This window comes from Uloborus diversus, chromosome 5, assembly GCF_026930045.1.
Source record: "Uloborus diversus isolate 005 chromosome 5, Udiv.v.3.1, whole genome shotgun sequence".
In the NCBI taxonomy this organism is placed as follows: domain Eukaryota; kingdom Metazoa; phylum Arthropoda; class Arachnida; order Araneae; family Uloboridae; genus Uloborus; species Uloborus diversus.
Window position 1 is genome coordinate 55,141,148 of NC_072735.1, and position 15,317 is coordinate 55,156,464.

General features: G+C 32.9%; 1 protein-coding gene across 1 annotated transcript in view; it reads right to left on the minus strand.

The window, feature by feature from the left end:
* Nucleotides 1–14,887, minus strand: part of LOC129223440 (embryonic polarity protein dorsal-like) — a 63,915-nt gene extending 49,028 nt beyond the window's left edge. Inside the window, exon 1 of the mRNA XM_054858053.1 lies at nucleotides 14,866–14,887. The gene's annotated coding sequence lies outside the window, so the exon portion shown is untranslated. The remainder of the gene's footprint in view (nucleotides 1–14,865) is intronic.
* Between the last annotated feature and the right edge of the window lie 430 nt (nucleotides 14,888–15,317).

Genomic DNA, 15,317 nt, shown 5'->3' on the forward strand with positions numbered 1-15,317 from the left:
AAACATTTATCCCTCCATACAATCAATACCATTCCAATAACCCCAATGCTACATCTTACTTTCAATCACTTTCATTTTGAGACATAAAGAAGTAAGAAAATGTTATTCGAAACCATCGTAACATAACTATAAAAATTATAATAGATAAAAAAAATTATATTAATTTGAATTTTTGGCATCTTGAATTCAAATTATGTTTTTCGCAATCACGAGCGTGTGTGTGTATGTATGCGTGTTTGTGTAGGTGTATGTGTGGGTGTTTGTGCAGACGCATGTGTGTGTGTGAGTGTATGTATGCATGTGTGTGAGTGTTGTGTATGCAGTGCTGTGCGTGTACGCGCGTGTGCGTGTAGGCGTTCGTGTGTGTGTATGTAGGCATGTGTGTTTGTGTCTGTGTGCAAGCAAGAGTGTGTGTGTATGTGTAGGTGTGTGTATGTATGCGTGTGTGTGTGTAGGATATGGACGCAACCTGGACACGGTTTTCGCAAGAGGAGCGCAATCGTGAGGCGGCCGGTCGACGGTGATGCTGCAGAGGGTGCTGGCGGGAAAATAAAATCAGCGTAACGCCAAAAACAGTCAAATGAGAACAATAAGCAATCGTGATTGCTCAAAAAAAAAAAAAAAAAATGAATACAGAGGACGCCAGTTAATTGAATCAGTGGTTAACTGAATCAGCCGCTTTAATGAATCAAATCGTCAAAAACAAAACAAAATCCCGCTTTATTGAATCAAAACTGTTTATAACAAACGTGATTCATATAAGCGGCTGCCACTATATTATTATTATTAATTAACGAAGTTAGGCTGCTTACTCAAAGTTCATACTACTCAAATAACACCCAACTGAACAGTAAATGATGTCTCGTTTTGAATCTACTTTTAAGGAAATGCGTCTAAGTTAGTGCTACTGAGGAGACGACGTGAAATACAAACAAAACAGGGGTGGGGGAGGGGGGAGACAACACAATAAGTGGCACAGGCAGGGTTGGGTTTTTACCGGGAAAAACTTGTTTTTACCAGGACATGGGAAAAACTAGGTTTTTACCGGTAAATACCTAGGAAATTCTATTTGCCCTTGTTCATCTGCTGGCAGGCAATGATTTATTATTTTCACCAATAAGCTTTATCATATATTATAGTTTATAATCATCTATTTTTTTGTATTAATATATTTATTGCATACTAGAAAATAACCATTGGGTTATTGGGCAAGCAATAAGATGAGGGCTATCTCATGAATTTCAGATGTAGATTTTTTTTTCTTTTCTAAATTATTTGGGAAGGGCATGGGACAATTTTCTGCTATTAAAAGCTTAAATTGATAGTTCTATTAAAAATTCAAAGTTTGTCAGCAAATAAATATTAATTTAATATAAAATAATTTATACTACATGTGTATTATATCAATGTAGATCACAATCTTATTGTAACTCACTGTACAGAGACACATAAAATGTATTTTGCTAGTTTGCTACAGACTGTTAAAAGGACACAAAAGATTTAGATTGGTAAATCTATCTTTTGTCTTTTGTTGGATTACATTGGTAAGTTCCTGGCTTTTTTTCCTTTCGTTTAAAATTTTAGCTTAGAAGTAAAAAATTAATTTCATTCATTTTGATGCATAAATTAGCTTAAAGTTTAGATTCTTTGAAAATTAAATACCTGAACAAAATTGCAGAAACAATTAGTACTTTTTAACATGAAAATGGTTATAACAACGTATTTGTTATGCATTAATATAATATTTAGTAAAAAATATATACATATAGCTGTATCATCTAGTCATTAGAGCATTTTTTTTCCAAAAGTTGGCAAACATCATTTATTCTTCATTATACATTATTTTGAAAAATATCGATACAAATTGTTTTAGAGCCAGTTTTTCTTTCCTTAAAATTATTAAACCGTTTGCATGCAAAGACCCGCTAAAACAATTTAAAATTTACATTTCATCACCACCAAGTAAAAAGCTACGGCCTTTTTTATTTATAACCCACTACCCCCAACCCCGAGTCCAAAACTCATTTTAAAGGGTGGGAAGTAAGTGTTGTTGTAAATTAAGTAATAACTTGTAATGAATGATCACTGTCACTGAAAATTAATTTTACTTTAATGAAAAATGGGAACTGTGCATGTTTACAACCTTAAACATGAACACTTTTAACTATAATTTACTTTTAAAAACCAATAAATGTGTGCAGAAATGACAGAAACAATAAAACATACCATGAGTATTTTTTTCCCTAAAAGATGGTAAAAACCACGAAGAAAACAGGTTTTTCCGAGGGCGGAAACAACCATGGTAAAAACCGGTAAATACCATAAGTGGTAAAAACCATGCCAACCCTGGGCACAGGCATTTTAAAAATAAAGGGCATATTATAGCCGTTATGATAATCCTCATGAAAATACGACCGCTTATTTGGCTTTATTATGTCGCATAGCATCGAAAAACATACAACATAGTATTATAATGTCATATTTATTTGTAGAAAAATCGTCAACGTGCTAATAAGCTTTAACTTCAATAATAAAGTTAAACAAATTATTCACTGCATAAGAAAAACGCTTTAATTTTATAAACTCAGGAGAATATCAAACTTTCTTTTAAAAAATTGTTTTCAAAAGAAAAAAAAACGTTTTTCTAAAATGATAAGCGAAAAAAATAGATTAAACAGTGAAAATAAAAATTGTTAATCACGAGAAAATATTAACTCAGTACGCAGTTTAAGAAGTGGCAGGACAGAACTGCTGCTTATCTTTTGAAATGTTTCGTACTTTATATCAGCTCGAGTCCCCCTACTTATTTTTTTTACAGCGAAGATACCTTCACTGCTGAAAAACTTAATTTACAAGAAGCAATTTTCTTCCCTCCGCAAGTGCGATGTTATCATTCGATGCATGGGTAACGGATAGACTCGTTTAACCTAAAAATAAAAAAATCAATAAAGCTCTTTATGATTTTAATGAAAATCCCCTTCCGCTAAAGTGACTTGGCATCTATACTTTAACATTTTCTACAAAAAATAATTTAAAATTAGTATTTAGAAAAAATAAAAGAAAAACTAAAAAATGATGTCGACCGCATCAACTGGGGTTATTTAAGAAGAGAATTGTGTAGAAAAATTAACGTTTCAGCAGAGATGCAATAACATGTTTCTCAAACACTATTGCACCTGCATTTAACATTTTCCAGACTACATTTGCAGGTCAAAAAAGAAAAAAAAAAGTAATCTATCTTAGTTCATAACGAGCTTTCGGGGGAAAAAAAAAAGTCTTAACTTATGAAAATTTGTTCAAGGCTCAGTGTCACGCGCTGATTTTGAGATGGTTCCGAGCTAAGAAAAAAGAATATTAAAAATCACTGACCTGAACAAACAATCAAAAAGGAATTCAAATTATTCCTTCAAATTGTATTGCTCTTAAAAAGCACATAAACGATGAACACGAAAATCGTTAAATGAATATTAAGATATAAACCTTTTTGGTTTCACAGTACTCAAGTATATTCAAGTTTTCGCAAAAGGAGCGCTTAGGCACAACTATAATTACACAAAAGTGCTGTTATCAAGCATATTTCAAAATAATATTAATAACACCTTAAAAATAATAGATTTCCTTGGACTACTATAAGGACTATTACGAAAATAAAATGCTCAACAAGCTATGTTCGATTAAAGCTTCGCCGTTATCATTACTATTTTAAAATTAGAACTCGGTTACTTTATTTCCCCTTTTTGAAAGTCTCATTGTTGCACTGGCAAAAACCTTTTCAGTTAATATTTTTGAAAAAAATTAGCTATGTCCAATAAAATTTTCCAAAATGCTTTTTGCCACAACAAAATTTTTTGCTCTGTCCACACTTTTCTTTTTCAGGCATTAGAAGTGCACTAATAAATTAATTCTTTTATTTTTCAACATAATTTCGCAAATTTTAAAGATTCGGTTCAAAAACAACAACAATAACGGCCAAAATTTAAAAAATAAAACTTACTTTAAATCGCTTTAAGCCGATCAAGACGTGGAAAACGATATTTTCATACGGAAATCTAAAACAAATTTTACGACGATACGGAATACCCTTTCCATATTTTTACCAGAAACACAAGCCAGGTTGAAGAACAACGGAGCAGAACTTTTGGCGCCAAACTTCCGACCGTACTCCGCCTCAATCAATGAATTCGTAGTCGGTGAGTGGTGATTCAGTTCATGACGAGTATAAGACCATTCTTCAGGATTGGCGCCTTCATGGTCTCGCTTCGATGTTCCACGAACTGACATTGGAAAATACAGCACGAATCTTTCATTTTACCCCTTCCTTTTTAAACTTTAAAAACGAAAAAAAAAACTCAATTTACTCCATTTTTTTAAAACTTATGTATAATATAGTAGGTACATTGTGCTTAACCATTTAAGGACCACGAGCTTTCACGAAAATTTTATACACATCATAAAACTATTAAATGGCGGTATAAATGACATGCATAGCAAATTTCATGAAAATTGGCCCATAGATTTTGTGTAAATTGATGGAACTTATGGGACAAAATGGTTCTTAAAGGCAGGGCCGTCCGAAGAGCTGACAGCGCCCAGGGCGAAAGTTTCCTGGCGCCCCCCACCCCCATACACACAGAAAAATCAAGTTAGTTATAACATCAGTGCATAGTACATACTTGAATATTTTACATATTGATAAACAGAACAATCAAAGGGCTATGCGTTATACAAATTAAAACACAAGCAATGAATCTGTTTTTGATATTTGTGAAACATTAATGCCCCAAAAACTTTTTGAAAAACCGAAATGTAAAAAATCCAAATATTTATATAGTAAAATGTTATCCCACTAGATAAAAAACAAACAATTAAAACTGAATTAGTTATTCATATCGATCAAACTAAGAACACGAATATAATTTGCTGATTATAAAGAGAAAATGTATTTATCGAAGTAAATTACATCAAAATTAAATTTCGATCTGCACTCATCCAATGATTCTTTTCAAGAGTTTTTTGGTTTTACTTGTACCAATTACCAGCTTTCTTATATGTTATAAACAAAGATGTTATTCTTTTGCATCAAATATTTGTAAGTTTTAGGGAGAAGCCCACAAATACTCAACAACACCGAAAATCGCTCAGAATTGCGTTTTTGGAGCTCTAATTTCGAAAAATCACTGGACCCTAATATTACAAAATATGGCCTTACAAATTGCTTTTTAAGAAAATATTCGCGCCCATGCCGCCTTTCTTTAATATCACAAGCAATGGGGTTTTCAAAAAACACTTACCAAAAGATTTTAGTGGGATAGCTCCTGAAAGTAAAACCCTGCTTAAATTTTTTGACCATAATTTTGAACAATTTTCCTGGGAGATGCTCCAGATCCTCCTATCCATCAAATGTTCAAAGTTTGTCTAAAGCTACGTTTTTGAAACTTCAATTTCGAAAACTTCAGGGGAAGAAGGAATTGATTTTAATCTATTTAAAAAAATAATCATTCGGAAACAGGCTCTGAACTCCCTCCCTTACCCTAACGTCAATCAACATGGCCTATAACCGCGTTTTAAGGCTAAAATTGCGTTTTTAAAACTAAAAGTTTCAAAATTTTGACCGGACACCTTTTGACATTTTTTTTCCTATCCGATCAATAAAAAAAAAAAAAAATTTAAGTAACCCCTTAAAAAAATTTCTTGTTACGTCACTGCATGAAGGGGCAGAACTCAAGCAAATTTGGTGAGAACTAGACAAAAGAGAAGTGTTTTGTTTGATTCTAAACAGTTATATTCTCAGAAATTGTATCTGTTCCAATGATACAAAGGAAACGAATGCTTTGGAGACTGAGAGACAGAAATATTATAGTGCCATAGAAACAAAATAGAGAACCATTGCAATGATTCTCTATTTTGTGTGTCTATGGCTGCGTATCTATGATACCTGAAATGAGGGGGCGCCTTGCGGCACCCCTAATTTTATACAATTGGGGCATTTTATACGAAGAGAGGTACCGCAAGGCGCCCCTCATTTCGTGGAGCCCGGGGCGATTGCCCCGCTCGCCCCCCCCCCCCTTCGGGACGGCCCTGCTAAAAGGTATGAAAAGCATACAACTATTTTCCGAAATTTTATTAAGTTGTTAATTAACTCATAAGTATCTGGATAACTAATCACCTACATTAAATATTAATCTTCAATTAAAAAGTAACCTTGAATAAAAGTAGAAACATAATCGTATAAATTCAAATGAATTTTATTTAAGATGTTATAAAAAATATATACAGAATATGTTTTAAACAATATTTTATTTTTCTATGCTAATATGACTCTGATGTATCAATAACACGGCTAGGGATTGCAATACCGGACCAAAAATGCAATACAGGCATTCGGTATTTTTAAAACGTGATACCGGAGTACCAGTATTTGAAATTTCTCAAAAAAAAAAAAAAAAAAAACCTTGAAAACATATAGTTTTGTTGTCACATTTCATAATTTCGTACGAAATTGTATTATTTATGAAAACGTATTGTGAACAAGCATAAAATGAAGGATTAAATGTTATTATCTTAAACTGCAATCAAATGTTTTTTATCTACATTTTTTTTCTTTCTTTTATCACATTCAAGATTAAAAATTTTAAAAAGTAGCAGTTTCCTCCGGTGATCTTAATCTCTTAAATGGACACATAGAAGGATAGACAATTTTTTAAAGTCCCTTTATTAATGTACCAATTCTGCATATTTATCACTTTTCATAAATGAAAACTTTTCTCCATTCATATTATTATTTACATCATTGACGATTCTTAAACTCAAAACAACGACGTTTTCTTAATTATTAATAAAACTTTCGAAGAATCAGTATAAAAATTAATAAAAGGAAAATTCACCGTGGATCCCCTCCCCCTCCTCCGCCTCGAAAAAATAACACGTACATTTCTAAACCAAACAAGTGTGGTAGTTTACAGGCATCTAAGAAGTATTATGACCAAGCTCCAAGTAGAGGAGTTACTGGTCAAATTTTAAGCTTCCTTGCGGTTTTTGCGATACAATTGTGGAGTTTTTTTTTTCTGAAAGGTACTGGCCCAAGGAGAAAGAATTTGGACGTTGCCAGTCTCGAAAATGGTGCAGGCGTGGGGGATTTTTGTGATACAATTATAGGAGGAGTGCGCGGGGGCTATTATGGGAGTTAGTTAGTTTTTTTTTTTTTTTTTTTTTTTTTTTTTGCAAGGTATTGGCCCAAAAAGAAAGAAATTAGATGTTGCCAGTCTCAAAAATGGTGCAGGGGGCGTGGGGGAGTTATAATTTCTAACAAGTTTGTTCACTAAAACTATTATATCTTCATCATTTCAAAGTCTGCAATAATTATTAAAACTTAAAATGTTTGCACCCACTAATAAGAACATTATAATGCATATATATCTGAATCGATTTATAGATACGCGTTTTAGAGCTATTGAGAGCACATTTTTCAATCTAAACGATGTGAGCTAGTTATAATTGCGTAGTTTGAATGATTAAATGAATTAAAATTTGCGTAGCTTCAATGATTAAATGAATTAAAATGGGTTGGCATTCTTTTAACGCTAAACAAAATGCTTAGCGAGAAGCACACACAAATTGGGGGAATACTCTCTTAATTTCCCCAATCACCCTAAGGATAGACCTGTTTCTATTCTGCATGATGGACACTTCATATTTATATTGGTTAAAATATTGTGAATATCCTTACCTACTCGCTCTGTTACAATGCAGCTCTGATGAACGGTGATCATCTTACTGCTTGTCCACTTTTAAGTAGGAAACCTATGTCATCTTGTTATTGAGAGGCCAGGGAACTGTTATCTGCATTTTGAATTCAAATTCATCTCTATTCCTAACTGTTTGCTAATCTTGTGCAGATCTAATTAACCTACGGATAATGTCGATGGGAATGATTATGTGGAAATATATTTGGGGAGAATGACTTCCACTTAAAATGAGCTTTTCACCACAATTTACATGGCATCACCAAAGCTGTAGTTGGAGGGAATTCGTCGTTCCCCAAAATAACCAGTTTATTATTGCAAAAATAATACAAATGAGGCAGTGAGAAGCAAAGGGATGTAAGTGGACATTTTCAAGTTTTGAGTAAAACGCGTTTAAAGATAAGCTCCTAGGTAGGTTTTCATTGAAATTTTTTCCTAAATCATGCTGTATAGCAACAACTACCAGGGCTGCTAGTATCATCTCTTGCCCCAAGACAGAAGAGAGGTTCTTCTACCATGTGTACTGGTTATCTCCAAATGTTTAATTTTGCCACTTGCATCCCTTTGCTTCTCACTGCATCAAATGTAAAGAAAATTGGTTTCAAGATACTTTTTTTTAACAAAATAAATGCCTGCTATTTTAACTAAAACAAGCACAAAATGACCTTTAATGGCCTACAGCACTGGGTATCACCACCATGGAGTGTATTTCACTTCACTCCAGGGTCCCCATGGCAACCACTACACACAATTTTACTGGTCAGATGAGCCCACCTTGAAGATAACTCTGACTTATGATACAGATCAGGATCCAAGCGTCCCCTGATTCAGAACCTTCAGAAAGTGGTTTGATGGGATATCACAAGGAATGAACTGCATATCTCAACAGGCAGAAGAAAAACAGAATCAAGAATGTCATACCCTCTAAAGCAGGGTTTAAGCTGAGTTCAAAAGTTCTTTAGCAAAATAGCTAAAATTGAGAAAAAAGCTTTAGCAAAATGCTAAAATATCGAAGGCTACTGAATATGTTCATATCTGCATTGCCTGTTATTAAATCTGGGAGAAACACTAATGACTATTCAGAATATCGATGCCACATTTTGAAAATAAATTAGGATGCTCAAGTTGCTAGGGCAGAGCATTAAATGGGAGAAACCATCCACAAGGTTGAACTTCGAAATTTAACCATCATGAAAATGTCTTCCGAAAAGGCAATTTTCCAGCTGCATAGACTTAAAATTGAAGTGAGAGGAAACCGTACCCCATACATATGACAGAATTTGGCTTTTTGATTTTATGTACTTTCAAGTCTAGAGAAGTTCTTACTCAAAAAAAAATATATATATATATATACTTTTCTCTTCAGTTCAATGAAAATCTAGTTTGTTCTAAAGATCAATTTGCCTTTCTTTTTTGTATTTGTTTTGACTTCCCTTCTTTCTTCTGCGTATTTGTTGTAGAAGTGCTTAAGTACTACAGCACACTAGAGCACCTGATTCAGGACATAGCTAGTGGTTGAGGAAGTACAAATAACTATACGAAGTAGTAAAAATTATTATGCAAATATTTTGATTTAAAAAAATGACTAACTGCATAGCAGTCTACCTTGAAAATAAAAGTTGTGTCCAAGTGAAGCATCTTCAACAGTCAGGTTCAAATAAAAGAAAAAAAAAATAGCAAGCAAATTTCTCTTCAATGTATAGAAAAGAGCAATTTCATGACTTAAAATTTGAATTTAGATCTGTTTGAATTTTTAAAAAAATCTATAAACTCTGTCATTGTTATTAATAGGCGTAAACATTCTGTTCTGGCAAAAATCCACTAAGGGGGTAGCCCCCCTCCTCCATCCCCCATTGGGGTGAAAAAACCCTGTGTGAATTCCAGAGCATCAAAGGACATTTGTGCTAAGTTTGTGAAGATTCGACATAAACTGTTGACTTGTATTAAGATAAACCTCCCAGTAATGTGGGATGCTTTTGCTCCCCACCCCTCTCCATAGAGAGACAAACCTGAGCATCAAAGAACCTCTGTGTCAAATTTTGCAAAAATCCCACGTAAACTGGATTTTTATGAGGAACATACACACACCCTTCTACAAATAAACTGCCATTTTTATATTTTCTCATACATAAATTATCTCTATCACCACTACAAGCCTTCAACTTGATTGAAAAACAAGCAGTTATTACTATTATACCCCAGAATTTTTACCTAAAATATCAATGAAATTTTATCAACTATTTAGCCAAATTATGTACACAAGATGATCAGTCTTTTGATATACAACTAAACAACCACCATAATTATGTATAAGAACAGCAGGGCGAATCAGAACAAAACTTAATAATCATAAAAAGAAATTCACCATAAATGTATATTTCGATATTTTTCATTGTTTTTTTTTGAAGGTAATACCATGATGAGTTAAGCAATGAAGTGTTGTCATTCTAGAAATGTAATTGACTAATTAACAAGACTATGTGTAAAGCCAAATAACCTCACATTTTCATCATCCGCAAAACTTTTTATGTGAGAATAGACTTTTTGTTGAACCTTTTTATCAGGCACAGGCCTGTACAGCAGTCTATCATATTAGAATTCACGAATTCTTTAGACTGCATCATAAGAAATGAAAAATTTCTCACAACGGCATAGCTTTAGGATTAATGGGATGTATTAGAACACATATTTTTGTTGTTCCGATTGTTTCTGCAGATTACTAATGATAATTCATTCAACCACACAGCAATATTTTCATGTTATACAGCTGAACCTTGTTATCACGTCACCTTTGGAACTTTTTACAAAATTTCTTCATAGCCAGAGCGACGTCTTAACTGAGATAGTTGTAAAACTTATAATTAAGCACTAGTTTATAATAAAACTAGAGTTAATATATTAAAAATTAAAGTGATTAATTAGATTCAATTAATGTAGTTTTGAATTATTAATGGACAAGGCAAAATTCATAAGATTAACTTAAGACTTTTCTTTTTAAATTTCATTCTAAAATGCTTAACAAAAAGGGTGAGCTTATTTTTTGAAAAGCAATTTAAACACTCCTACTTTCTACAAAGTTAATTTCTAGTTGAAAAAAAAAGGGGGGGGGGGTCCAGTAGTTATCAGGGAGAAAGAAATCTACTGGCTTTTACAGACCAGTTTTATGCCCTGCTGAAAAATAAGCATCAATTAACAATAAAATACCGGGTGGCCCAACGGGTAATGTTTGAAACAAATGAAAAAATAAAAACAAACAAGAGACATGAGAAGAATTTAATGACGTATATTGAAAGGACATATTGGGCTATTAATGATATAGAGGTTCGAAGGGACTGCTATCTTTAACAAGGACAGCAGTTAGGCGGTTCTGGAATCCAACCATTACTCGTGAGTAGGCCTCACTGTCAATCGTCTTGACAGCAGTTGTAATGACGGTTTTCAGTTCTGAAAGGTTCGTAGGACTTGTCTGCCACACTTTGCTCTTCAAATAACACTATAGGTAGTAATCACAGGGGTACAGATCTGGTGAATATGAAGGCCATTTGTTACCATCTTGGAAGTGCAGTGGATAATCTAACCCAATGATTCGATCGCTAAAATGCTCATTGAGAATCTCGAAAACATCCTTGGTACGATGTGGTCTTGCTCCATCCTGCATAAACCAATGACCTTGGACCAGGTCATTACCATGAAGAAAAGAGATTAACTCCTCGTTCAGTAACTTTCTGTATTTTGCTGTGCTTCGAGTTCCATCGATGAAAACAGGGACAATTCTTGTTGTGGAACTTCTCCTGCCATGCTCGTTTTGAACTGCCTTCACATTCTCATCACATCTGGCCATTTGTAGCACAATAAATACGTGAACTTCCGTCGAATATTTGTTCATTTTTACTAACGAGAATCACAGTAAAGCTCACCGCACACTGAAGGAACATCACATTTACAATTGCCCACTCAACGGAGCATGCGCACCAAGTTTGGCTTCACTCACGTGCACCTAGCGCCATCTATTGGACTTTGTTTCAAACATTACCCGCTGGGCCACCCGGTAGTTCATGATTTATAATTTTACTTTCTTATCCATACTTTTCTGTTATCTCGAAACACATTAAATATGTTCGAGTTTTACATGTTTTCTGGCACATGAAATAATATGAGATATAAGAATTTAATATGAGACAGAACCTGCGCACAGGCAGCTCCCATATGGAAGGGTGAGTGGGGATTGAGGGGTAATCACAAACTCACTTTCAAAAGGGGCTTCGCCTCTCCATTTTTCTAAGGATTCACATGTGTAAAGAAAGTAGAATTGATTTAATGAATGTTTTATATTTTACTCCTGTGATTACTTTATAAAAATTAAAATGGAACTTTGAATTGTGGGGGAAGCAGGGTGTTATTGTCAAAACATCTTTTGGGAATTATTACAAAATTGAACTTCTAACAAGCAATTAGACTTCTCCATGATGAAGGAAAGGAATAATTTCAGGGACCTGCTAAGCTAAATCTCTATATTTTAGTTTCTTTAGCTAAAAATGCTGTATCAGTCCCCCCCCCCCCTCTCCCAAGCATGCATGAATCAAACACGTTGTAAGAGTAAATGGCAATCATCAACGTTTTGACGCACAAAATTAGCGGATTAACTGTTTCAAGGTTACAAGAAACTTGTTTTTCAATGCAAAATAGTAAATTTTTGAATGTAAAGGCATTTGGTAAAAGCAAAGAGAATGAACAGCAGATGGTTTATATAGTAAAAATAGTAAATTAAGGAAATAAACAAGACAAAATGGAACTCAGAGTCAAAATTGATTACATGATTCTCTTCCAGAAAAAGCCATAAAGCAATAAATTTCTCAAAAAATCCCACGATGATAAGTTTTGTAGACAAATTGAAACCACTAACAATAAATTTCAAGTTAGAAGAAATCGCAAAGATTTAATTGTAACATTTAGTGAAAGGCAAAATAAACATAATACAAGAAAAACTTGAAATGTTGGTTAAACAGGAAAATAAAATAGCAAAACATGTGCAAAATAAAACAAGAAAAGGAAATTTAAATACAAATAAAAATAATTAATTAAGACAGAACAATAACACCTGTATGACTAAGACCAAAGGAGTTTAAAGAAAGGGGGGGGGGGGACATATTATAACAAAGGAAGCAAAACTGCAGAAAAATAAGAAATGGCTTTACGTTTACTAGATTAGAACGATTCTTCAGAATGTGAAAAGACTCCTGAAAATCAAGATCTGAAGAATTTGGGCATTTCTGGATATTTTCATATGGAGTTAAAATCAAAGGAGTGATTTGATTCCCAGCAATGTTGAGCAATACTTGACCTGTTCAACTGTTGGTTTTTTATACTCATTTAAGCAAAATTTCAAACTTGAAATTTGAATAAGGCTTAGGTTTTTCCTTGCAGTGAATTGCATAAATAAATTTTGGCTCTGAGTTCCAATTTGTCTTGTTTGTTTTGTTAATTTGCTATTTTTACTATTTAAACTGCCTTTTGTTCATTCTCGTTGCTTGTACTGGATGTCTTTACATCCAAAAGCTCACAATTTTGTATTGAAAAAGGGGTTTCCTGTAACCCCGAAACATGTGTTTGCAGTAATCAGAAAAATTTGTGGGTCAAAACGTTGATGATTGCTATTTACACAAAAGTATTTATTTCTTACATTGTAAGAGGTCAGTGAAAAAAATCAACCGTCACCTCTTTGAAAACCTTCTGGATCGGCCCTTGAAGAATAGTTAAAAAGTCGGGCCATGTTAAGAAGGTATCAAATAAAACTGTTTAATATTATTTTAGATGCTATAAAGAGAATGTATGTTCCTTTTTTCACTTTTTACAAAGTACAGAATTTTACATAAAATATATTATTTACTTAAGTTCTCGTTATCAAATTGAAATTAATTATTAACACGCTTTGTTTGTTTTTCTTTGACCCTTTTTGAAATTCTGCCAGGGGTCTGCCACTGCAGTAAGCAATTAGAATACTAAAGATAAGGATGAACAACTACTAACAATTTCAATTCATTTTGAAAGCTCCCAAGTGAATGTTTTAAAGATGGTAATGTTTAAAATTTGTTAAAATCAATTTGATGGTAAATCGACAAATGTAAATTTAACGTAGTTGGCAAAATATACCTCGAACACAAATATGTTTTTTTTTACCATTGCTGAGATATTTACAGTTCACATAAGAAACACACATAAAAAGTGTAAAAGCTAAAACCTGTAATAGATCCTAAGCTTAAATGTCCTCTGTTACCCAAAAAAGGGAAAATTACTGTCGAGCAATAAATTAGCACGATAGATTGTGAACATGTTGGATGTTCATTAAAAAGCAAGAATACTGATAAAAGGCAAACAATTAAGGAAAATTCTAAATTAGTGTTTGTAGCAGAATCAATACATAAAAGTACTACGCATCTAAATCAATTGCATCAAAAACAGCAAAACATTGTTTAAAAAAAAACATCAGAAAAAAACAATGAAAAAGTAGTAGGTTCCAACAAAAATAGCTAAAGATCTAAAATATTTAAGCAAAGAAAAAATTCGACATTGAAAAGATGAAAAATAGAAAGTTATGACAGCATTGCATCAACTATAAATTTAATTTAGAAAATCAGACACCTGATTATGAAATATCTAATGAGAGCATTTGAATTCTTAAGATGGCAAAACGATATGTTCAATTTTATTTAAGTTATCTTTGTTTTTCTGACGTATACTTAGTGTGATGCAATGCTACAGAAAAGATGAAGGTGTTTAAGAATCATTGACACATCAAAGTAAATTTGAGTTATTATAGTATTATGAATAAACACTTTTTCGAAAAATAAAAATTTTCTTCTAATTAACACATGTTAAAACAGTCGTGTAAAAAAGTCAGTTTAAAGCTCAGAAAGTGATCATAAGTAGATCAATAATGAAAACTAAGGTAACATAAACATTGAATTTTGACTTATCAATTAACTTTAGCTTCAAATCGGGATAAAAATCAAGAAAAAGAAGTTGACAGTTCGAAGGTATTGAAGTATATCAATGTAAACAAACAGACAGGCAAGCATTTCAGAAATCTTTTTAGACACTATTGAATTAAATGATTCCTACAAACCTACAAATCAAGAGAATTCCAGATCCCACACTAGCATGCTCGCCCGCTAATCCAAAGATTCATTCACAAGATTTTACAAAATAGTAAAATTTTTTCACACACTTTGTTGCAGATGAGTCACAAAACTATTTTAGCCTTTCTACGAAATTTCGTGCTTCCAGTTTCAAGCAGACGCTCTCATTGGTTCATAGTTTAAAACGTCATAAGCAAATCCATCCTGCAAAGTATTTCCACGCAATAAATTATTGAAGAAAAGAAGAAAAGAAAATTAAAAATACATTTGCAAAGAAAACGCAAAAATTTTGCATGAAAATACAAAAAAATATGAATTTATAATTATAGTCATCTTTTTTTAGTCAAAGAAACGAAATTTATTAACGTTTACTGCCTGAACGAAGACGATTACGGAGTCCCAGAATTGGTGACAAAAGTGATGATTGTGGAAAAACAAC